Source organism: Poecilia mexicana, unplaced genomic scaffold (assembly GCF_051168715.1).
Source record: "Poecilia mexicana isolate PSO_F unplaced genomic scaffold, ASM5116871v1 scaffold_20, whole genome shotgun sequence".
Lineage (NCBI taxonomy): Eukaryota > Metazoa > Chordata > Actinopteri > Cyprinodontiformes > Poeciliidae > Poecilia > Poecilia mexicana.
This window is the reverse complement of record NW_028263389.1, coordinates 7,258,588-7,269,346: the sequence shown is the minus strand read 5'-3', so window position 1 is coordinate 7,269,346 and position 10,759 is coordinate 7,258,588. Positions and strand designations below refer to the sequence as shown.

General features: G+C 39.5%; 1 pseudogene; it reads left to right on the top strand.

The window, feature by feature from the left end:
- The first annotated feature begins 8,333 nt into the window (after window positions 1–8,333).
- LOC148153347 (uncharacterized) lies at window positions 8,334–10,509 on the top strand (annotated as a pseudogene).
- The last annotated feature ends 250 nt before the right edge of the window (window positions 10,510–10,759 follow it).

The window sequence follows — 10,759 nt, the reverse complement described above, 5'->3', positions numbered from 1 at the left end:
AGAGCGTCTGAGGCAATAATAGGACTTCTTTTGGATTGATGGAAGTAAGAAAATTGTCCTGCTCGAGACAAAGTCCTGGCTGAGGAATATTTTTAGTAAAAGAGTCAAATGTGCGCTTGGAGGAGCGACGAGGCGGGGTTTCAATTTCTGTCACATCCACAGCCAGATGTGTCAAATAGAAACAGAAGAGTGTAATTGTGGCGTACAGTAACTGCTGGATTTTCAAAGGGAACGGAGAGGTTTGTCCTTTGGAACTGATGAGTGGACAGCCTGGTGTTCACGGATGGGGGTGATCCCAGTAGGCCCACATTAAGAACAGAGCGCTGCCTTCGTTACGAGTCATTACACACCCTTAAAGCTGATGGCATGGGTGCAGAGAAGATTAATAAGTATCCAACAAGAAGGCCATTCATAGGATGATTGTGTAATGTTTGCAAGCGTTATGTTGTATGCTTGAGTAAACCTGCAAGTTAATGTCACCTATGACAGCACTGCTTGTGGTTCCACAGAAGGTGTCTTGTTTTATGTAAGCAGGGGCAAAATAAACCAGAAGAACCTAATTTAATTTGACAAAAATCCTAATCTGCGAAGCGTTTGACCATGTCTCTGAATGTGATGCTTGACCTGAGAATGTGCCTAGAAACCATCAGCATTTTCAATTTCCCGGAAATAAACAACCTCTGCAAATCTTGAAGCCTCTCTCAGTGAATTCCTTTCCCCTACTTGCGTGGATAAAATGTGAGCTTTAGCGCCGTTCTGGGTGCCACCCCCAAAACAACTGCAGCTCGGGAAAAGGCTTCACAGTAAATTAGCTGCAATTAGTGCTGCGACAGACATCAGCGAGACCATCCCCCAAATGCTATTAAATGGCCACCCAATCATATCCGAGTTAGTACAGTTCACTGGATCATTTCTCAAACCAATGATCTCAGTAAGTGCCGAGAAAAAGGGGCTCCGTTGGCTGATCAGCTGGACGTGGACAATTAGATTGGAGTTGGGGGACAGTCTTGATTAGCACTTTGCTCCAGGGTAATACAAGTCATTCTTTATTTGTCTCTGTGGCATGCCACCTTTTTACAAGATGACAAGAGCTTCACTCTATAGTATTTAGCCTAATCTATGATCTATGAATATTGTTATTACAATTGCTAAATTAAAGGAGTGATGTAGCAGATAATTTAACCGTAATCTAGGTGACGGTAATCCGACTTTAGCTTTCCCTGATGTAATTCTTTCCTCTTTTCTGCCTCTGGTTTTGCTGGATTGCAGCTTCTGAAATTTTTTGTTGTAGGCCAGATTGTGGTTTAAAACCACAATCTCATATCCTCTGCAAGCCAGTCTTAACTTTGCACATTTAAATACCTTATCGACTCCTTTTTACTTTCACCCATCTACTGTTGACACTGAGTTACACCCCCCATTACATCTTCAAAATACTACAAACTGTACCATAAAACATTTTCTCTATTCAAGATCATCTGGCAGTTTTTACTCTGAAATTCAAATTTAGTGTCGTTGCACTAAATATCTTAGTCAATAAAAAGCTAATAGTACCAGCGCAGCATTTCAGGAAAAAATAGAACATTTCTTTAGAAGTTTAAACGGGCCTATCGGTTGGACCCCAGCATTCTGATGCCAAAAATTAGCATCAATGTTAAAGTAAGCTACAATGTACACAATAGCATATGGAGAGTTACAAGCATGTTGAGTAACACGGACTTACTCCATTCAGTATGTTAAAATAGGCTAAAATTAGCCAAAATGCTAATGTTAGCCTAAATGCTTTCAGTGGCATGTGGGGTACATTGACATCCTCCATTCAGTGTGCTTCAGCAAACTGAATGGAGGATGCCAATGGCTAATGAACATTAGCTAATGAACATTAGCCATTAGCTAATTTATTGCTAATGTTCATTAGCCATGGCTAATGAACATTAGTATTCATTAGCATTCATGGCTAATGAACAAAGTAGCTAAAAAGCATATTTTAGGGAAAAGGCTACTGCTTATGTGAGCAGTAGCTACATAAGTAATGTTTGTGCTAATGTTAATGCACTGCCTTCCGATTTTTACTTTTGCAAAAGTAAAAACCACGTTTACTTCGTGGCACTCGGTTGCCAGAACACATGCAAACACTGAGCCCTTCTTCTTTCTATGGCGGTTGGCAAAACACCGAGAACGCTGACGCTATTGCGGCCTCTACTGCGAATGCGGGACACGTTCAGGAGATCCAGTCGCATGTTTTGACTGTAAATTAACTGTAAAGATAAAATGCCTGCCTAGTTTTGCATTTCTTTTCTAGTAAGCACTTGTACACTGTTTTACTTTACAGAACAGAAACTGTCCATCAAGGGCAATTGAACGACACATGATCAAGTTGCATGGGCAGGAAATGGCAAATGTCATATGTTGCCATTTATGCTTTCCCATCATGCATGCAAAACAGCAACATATGCACTGAAAACGCCAACACACACGCAACACACAAAATTGAGTCTTTGGAATGCATTCATGACACAGACACAGAGCCTCAGCGGCAGACAGCGGACCCCTGTCTCCCATCACAGCGGAGTATGGATCTGCTGCGTGTTGAGACCAAACAATTTGAGGCATATGTCAAGTCCTGGTGAATTCAAAATAAAGGGACTGTCAAGAATGCTCTGCCTTGGCCGGGTAGCGCTCTCCCTTCTCTGCCGTGCTCCACATGCGCTTGGCGATGCAATCTTCTAAGTCCAAGATGAAACCCATCATCATCATTTTACATCGTCCGGTTTTTTGCCCCCACAGACTGCTGTAGACTTTGGTAGTAGCTCCCGTCTGAGTGGCTGCTAAAGATTTGCCTGTAAGGCAAAAGAGAGGGCCGTGACACCCGGGAGACTCAGTCCATTCACATTATCCACAATGGAAGAAGACCAGGAGTTAGAAACAGGAGAGATGGACTCCTTTTTGCATGAATAGAACAAAACTTGTTTCCCGCCATTTTGAAATTACCTTAATGTGAGGCCTTGATTGGTGATTTTTATGATCACTTCTTAGGACAAAAAAAGATGGGATACCTTTTTAAAACAGTGACTCTTGAGAATAGGGACAAAATGGGTTTTAATTTTCCCATATTTTTTTTTTATTATTTCTCAACCTTATGTATGCAAATATGACAAATAATGTTTAGAAAATATGAAGATGCTAAGGTACAGGCTCCCAGTTGCGAATTTTTTTTTTAAATTACATTTTTAATCGACCTGACCCAGAACTTTGTCATCACCATCTGACAAAAATAAATCTAAAATGATTTTTAAAATACCCCATTAGTGATATTTTTACTCAATTTACAGACAAATGCTTCTCAAGAAATAAAATAAATATTATTTAAAACAAAAAACAAGAAAAAGTCCATCTGATGGAGTTGACAGTGCATGACGGAGTTGACACAGAACTGAAGGTGGTGACAAACTAGTGAGTAAAATGAAAAACTTGGTACATGTGAAGTAATGCAATTCATGTAAAATACATTAAAATGAATTAGTTGCACAATTAAGTGAGATTTGACAACAATTTCACTGAAAGAGTCAGAAAAACTCTGACGGAGTTGACATCTGACGGAGTTGACGAAATGCCAAACTACCTCAATTTATATGATGTTATTCTGAAGGAGGCCATATTGTAGCTCGTCAGGTCCATGAAATCTTTACAGTTTACCAAAATTAAGCTTTTATTCCGCAAAATTTCATCAAAGTTTTGTAAATTGTCAGTTATGGAGTTGACACATCATGGTTGTGACAAACAAGTTAGGAATAAAACAGAAGAAAAAACTAAAGAATAACTTAAGCTAACCGGAGCTAACTAGCCCTCCTAGCAAAGGAAGAGAAAAGACAACGTCATGGGGTCCTCAGAAGTTCCGGTGCCCCCCAATAATGCCTGATTTTTTTACATTCTTTTCATTTCTGACGGTGTTGACAAAAACTAAGGACAAATTTCAACGGAGTTGGAAAATATCTAAAAATTATTTTTATTTCAATTTATCGATACTTTTATAATTATTTATATGACTACTTATACTTAATTGTCATAATATATAATTTTAGTATTTCTTTAATTGTTTTAAACTATAAGAATGTGTTGAGTTCTGCTCCTGGACAAGGGCTTTTACAGGCATCATCCACCGACTACAATGTTTAAAATAAAAAATATTCAGCAAAAAAAAGAAAAATATACATTGTTGTGCTCACATGACCCAGGTTAGTTTAGTTAGATATTTGAAAAAAATATATTTTGTGTATATTTTATTCAAATTTCATGCTTTATCCATAGGACCTGTTTTGTCCCTATTCTCAAGAATCACTGAAAAAAGTAAACATGTCTTTAATTTTGATGTGACAAGATCATCTTTCTTACCCTTCTTTAACTTAGAATCCCTTAGTTATGTTCTTCTCTCTAAACTAAATTTTACACTCAACACAAGCAATCAAGCTAGTCACCCTGTTTTGTCCATTAAATTGCCAGAGAAAAAAATGACAATTTTTTCACTCCAGAGAAGATGTATCTGTTCCTCTACTGGCTTGGTTTACACCACTACATCCTTTGCATTGCCTTTAAGGATCGTCAGGCTAAGTTGCAGCAACTCAGTTCCGGGAACTTACTCTGTGAAACTCTCTATGCTGTGTTCTTGAACTAATCTGATTGGCACTTGGAGCTTAAAAGTCTGTATTGACTTAAGACAGTTGGAGATCTCTCCAAACAGTTGAACACTCACTGACCTCACTCAGTTTTTACGTGGTCTACTTCTTCATTGCCAGGTTGCTGTCATTATAACTTGTGGGCATGGAAATGATTGGAATGATGGGGATGAGTCATATGGTGCACATTAAAATCTAAAGTCAACAGAGGATGTACCATCTTTTAACCATTTTGTATATATAGAATGGCGAAATGGTCAACAATGCTCACAATGCCATGAAACAGTTTTAAATAATGTTATTTCGTTCACTGAATTCTTGCTACTTAGAAACAAAAATAAAGATGTTTTTTTCTTGTATCTTTTAAATGCCTTATCTTCTTTTATGCCTCTAGCTTTAGTGTCTACTTTTTTCAAGGGGAAAAGCAAAGAGAATAATAACAAAATACGATATTTTGGTGTAATTACTGGTTACCAAAAACATTAAGGATGCCAGTTGGATTAATGGCATCCTTTATGTTTGTGGATCACAATGACAGCAGGCTGCTTAAATTAAAGAGCCCTTGATTAAAGGGATTAAATAATCCCTAATTGCAAAATCATAATAGTATTAAATGTCTAATTCAATTAACCATTCAAATGGTGTAAGAGTAGTGTGCAGAGCGGAAAGAAATCTTATTGAACATGCAGTGCCATGTCAAATAAGTCTCTGCATTATCTACAGTGAGAGAAAAATTCCAGCCTGACTCTGTGAAAGAAAGAAAACAGTGAAAAGCGCCTTTTTTGGGTTGTTTGCTCGAGGGCGGTGTTAGACTCACGAGTTTGCTTTGTGTGTAGCTTTCAAACCTCAATAATCACAATAAAACACAGCCAAATATACAGATTATCCAAACATAATAATATTACAGTGTTCTCTGTAATATCGGTAATATGCCTTCCTTTAATATGCCAGAATATAGCGGACACTTTGACACATATGTGTGTTATGCAATAAAAAAGTAGACACGGTATGTTGTTATTTGTACAGCTTTTAACATTGTGTCATGTTACGACTTCAAAGTGTTTTAATGCCATTTTACCTGACAGGTCCACACAAAGCAATAAGGTGTAAAAAAAAAATCATGTTTTAAATGTTACCTTACAAATACAAATCTGAAAACCATTGAATTCATTTCTGTTTAACATCTTAATCTGATCCTTCAAAAATAAAACCAATGCTTCCTTGGAAAAGTTTTTTGTTTGCACTTTAAAAAAAAAACTTGTGCAGAGTTCCCAGCTAGAAGTTCCAACATGGCTGCCAAGACCGTGAAACTGGCAGATGTAGACCATTCATTAGCACGCCTTATAATTTGCATCTAACTTAAACTAGTGACACACAGTGCTGTACAACCAGTATATTTTTTAAACACATTTCTTTAATTTTTGAGCAAATAAAAACTAAATTATTGACCTGTATGAAGCTACAGAATGAACAATCAAATTAAGCAGTTTTCGAGACGTCTGCTACACTTCAGTTTACCTTCATTCCCAGATCCAATCTCTGACGTCCAAGACAGTAGAATTCAGCAGCGTGTGATTTAATCACAGTATCTATCAGTGCTGTCAGGCACAGCCTCACCTGTCATCAAGGAAAAATAGTAATAAAATCATTTAAATTGCTATTTTCACCCTGTGGTTTGTACTACAAAGTACCTATTTTTTACTTAGCTTAACCAATTCTGATTATTTTTTATTCAAAATCACTGGATGTTCGCATTTTCCCATTCAAATGCTCAGAAGCGAAGCCGGTGAGGCAGCAGTGAGCTGAGCCTCACCTGGGATTGCGCAACCTCTCACTAACTGCACTGGCTGCCATTCTATGACAGCATGTTCGTCCTGTCTGTACGCCGGCAATAAAATGGCTAAAAAACATTTAATATATGGACTGATTTTCCATAATTTAAGGTGAGGCAGGCAGTTCTCTTGCCTCATCGCTGGGGGCGCTCACGATCTCAGATATTGTGACTCCACAACTGCAGAGTAAGACACAGTGAGCTAACCATGGAGCTAGCCATACAGTAAATAAGTAAAGTACAGCGATATATTTGTTTTCTCTTCTCTTCCGACGTCAACATGAAAGACTACATTTCTACACTTAAACAGTTTTCTAAAGTGGATTTTCAATTGAAGCAGAAGATAATAACTAAAGGAAGACCAACACCGGAGCTGAACGTTTTGCTTCGACAGTTTGATGATTCTTAAACGGAGTAGAAAAGACATGGCAAGGATAGACTTGGCTTTGGATGAACGGTATTTTTGTGCAGAATTAGGGGTGCATGGATTTCATTGATAAGTAAAGGTAAGGCAGCAATAAGATGTTTTTGTTTAGCTTTTTTTTTATGTGCTACAGTTTGCATGTCTAAATCAGGGGAGCCCAAGTCCAGTCCTCGAGAGCTACCATCCTGCAACTTTCAGATGCATCCCTGCTTCAACACACCTGAATCAAATGTATGGCTCGTTATCAGGCCTCTGTAGAGCTGATCCCGGTCTGTTGGAGTAAGGATACTTCTAAAACTTGCAGGATGGTAGCTCTCGAGGATTGGACTTGGGCATCCCTGGTCTAAATAATTCAGTAAAGTAGAAGCGGTAGCTAATCTACCACAGCAATTATTTATTAATAAAACATTAAGCCTAAAACATACTACAACAACATACTGAATGTTCTGTTCTGTGCGCAAAATTCTTGAATGTTTTTTTTTTTTGGTGTTAAATCCTAAAACATGAAGTGGCATTGTTGTCAGTTGCTATGGCAACGAGTCTGCGTGTAGCGTGGCGAATGCCTCTTTCCCTTTGCTGTGGATCATAGCACGAAATTAATACCTACATTTCTAAGTTTCGCTGAGTTAACGCGGCTATGGATGACATGTAAAAGGTTAGTCTTTTTTGCCCCCCAGCGTTGTATGCCTGCGCGAAATTTCCGTACGTCCAATAACATGCATGGCGTATAAGTCGTAAGTCAGTGCCTCACCAGCAATGAACATTACTGCACGTCACTGGTCTATATGCAGGTAGATTTGTATGTGCGTATGTATGTTTGTGTGTATGTATTATTTTCATCTTTATTTAGAAGGGATATGGGAAATAGGAAGACTATTTATGTTATGAATTACTGAATGGAAAAGGTGTGTGATTATATAAGTTAAACTTCATCTTGCTCCTTTGCAGGGTCCATTACAAACTATGGAAGAAATCTTCTCCACAGTTACAAAGCCTTCTTTTAAAGTCTAATGAGATTTGCGGTTGTAGTACAGGTGGCAGTAGTTAGTTCACTATTTGAGCTTTTGAGATGATGATTAGCTTCTCCCAGCAGTAAAAACAATACCTCTTTGCCATGGATACGCATCATACCAACTACCCAAAACTAAAGAAGTAAGAGCAAAAAAAGACGGGACAACTGTCCTAAGATGCAATGCCTCAACAAAAAACAACCATGAACAAAATAATAAATCAGAGCCACCCTAAAACTGCATAACCCTCCCCCATCAGCACTGTATGCATTCAGCAAACTTCTACATTATTGTCATTGCTTGCTACATTACTGACGTATGCAAAGCCCTTTGAGAGTCGAACAGTGAGTTTGTTTTTCCAATATTGATTTGAACAAGTATTGTTTTGCCCAAGTATGTCCTATCAAAGGCCGCAATACTATAACGGTGGGATGAGACCCCAGCCATGGGATGGGAGAGCCGGACATCAACTTCTCATTGACTACCAGAGAGAGCTCCTTAGACTTGGCTCTCTTCTGGAAATGGTTTGAAGAGAACCAAAAGGTTGCCTACGTCCAGAGAGAGCTGGACAATACCAGAGCAGAGTTAAAAAGGCAGGAAAGACTGAAGGAGATGACTAGACAACAACTGACAGCAGAAGAGGTTTCCAACTCTTGAGTCTCTCAGCCTTGTTGCTATCACTTCCCAGGTGCAGAATGGCATAAAGCACAAGCGGAAAATGCAGCAGGACTTTGAGCAACTGAAGGTCGCTCATATCGCCAGCAAGGAAGCAATCCGGGCAGAAAAAGAAAAGAGTGACACCCTTCAACAACAGCTGGACCAAATGAAGAGTCTGTACGAGGAGCTTCAATCAAAATGTGAAGCCGCATTTGAGGGGAACCTGCAGGCTGACGCGCAGTCATTTTATGAAGAGAGAATCAGGCACGAACAACATATCTCTGAAAACCTGAGAGCCGAGAAGGACGAGCTCCATGAAAAACTGTCCAAAGAGATCGCCTGCCTGCAGGAAACAGAGACGTCTGCAGAGTCAGCTGGAGCTATCTGAGATTTCATATCAGGAACTAAATAGGAGATATGAAGCAGAAGTTGCTGCGTTGAGACAGAAAGCAGAACAATATCAGTATGAGATGAATTGTGCAAAAGAACTTAATTTAGAGAGAGCAAAGCATGATCACCATCTTATCAACACACTCGGATCCGAAAAGAACAGTCTGAATCAGAGAACATCACAAGAGTTCACTTTCCTGAAGCAGCAGTCCACAGAGGCAATACAGCATCTATAGAGTGAACTGGAGCAGGCCAGAGTTTCGTACCAGGAACTTAGGACTACATATGAGAGGGACGTTTCTGCTCTGAGACAGAAAGCAGAACTATTTGAGCAGGTGCTAGATAAAGAGAAGGAAGCTCACTCCCAGAACATGAAGAGCAAAATTAACATGATCAACGAACTTGGAGCAGAACCGGAAAAAATGAAAACGGCGCTCCAAGACAGAGAAGAGCCCAGACCTCCAAGAAGAAAAGCGGCCAGGCGTCTACAACCAAATGAGGAAAAAGAGACTATCCCTGCAAAAACCTTCTCTGACAACGCATCCATGGATCTTTGGCGTCTCATAAAAGAAACCCTGCCAGACAATATGGAGGTACCTGAGGTATCTCCTGAGGAGTTAAATTACGTTGTTGAAAAAGTGCAGAAAGGTTCAAGCATTCTTGACCCCGAACCTTTTGAAGTGACAGACATCTGTTCGGAAACTCTGTCAGACAAAAGGGAAAGCTCAGATCCTGAAGCAGTGGCGGCAGCCACAGAAGAAAAATCTTCAGTGTGGAAACTGATGCGACAAACTTTGACACTGAAGAAACAGCAAAAAACGAAGAGAAGGAAGAAAAGGTAAGCTCTGAACCGTTTCCAAAACCTCCAAATGCTTCTCACATTTTAGACCAAAAAAAAAAAAAAAAAAATTGCTGTGGGTTTTCTCCGGGTGCTCCGGTTTCTCCCAGATTTCCAAAACCCTGTAAATTGGGGAAATTGACCAATGTAAAGTGTCCTCAAGAGAGGCAGTATTAATTTCTTGCAAATGGTTCAGATTGGAGAAACATTTGTAGTGAGAAAAGCAAGAAAACCTCTAAAACAAGCAACTAGCAAAAAGTGTCCAGGTCAGAACCATTTGAAATTACATCTCACATTTTGGGAAAAAAGGGCTGCACAGTGGCGCAGCTGGTAGAGCTGTTGCCTTGCAGCAAGAAGGTTCTGGGTGTGATTCCCGACCTGGTTTCTTTCTGCATGGAGTTTGCATGTTCTCCCTGTGCATGCGTGATTTCTCTCTGGGTACTCCGGCTTCCTCCCACAGTCCAAAAACATGACTGTCAGATTAATTGGCTTCTCCAAATTCTCCCCAGGTGTGAGTGTGTTTGTGCATGGTGGTGTGTCCTGTCCTGTCCTGGCGACCTGTCCAGGGTGTACCCCACCTCTCGCCCAGAACATTAGCTGGAGATAGGCACCAGCACCTCCCGACCCCACTAAGGGACAAGGGTGTTAGAAAATGGATGGACTTTGGACCAAAAAAAAAAAATAAAGGACAGCACGGTGATGCAGCATATATATATATAGATCTATCTAGTCGATAGATCAATATATGCATACACACATATATATATACACACAGTGTGTATATATATATACACACTGTGTGTATGTATATACACACTGTGTGTATGTATATACACACAGTGTGTGTATATACACACACTGTATATATACAGTGTGTGTATATACACACTGTATATACACACATATATACATATGTGTCAGGTTTTTTCCTGCCGA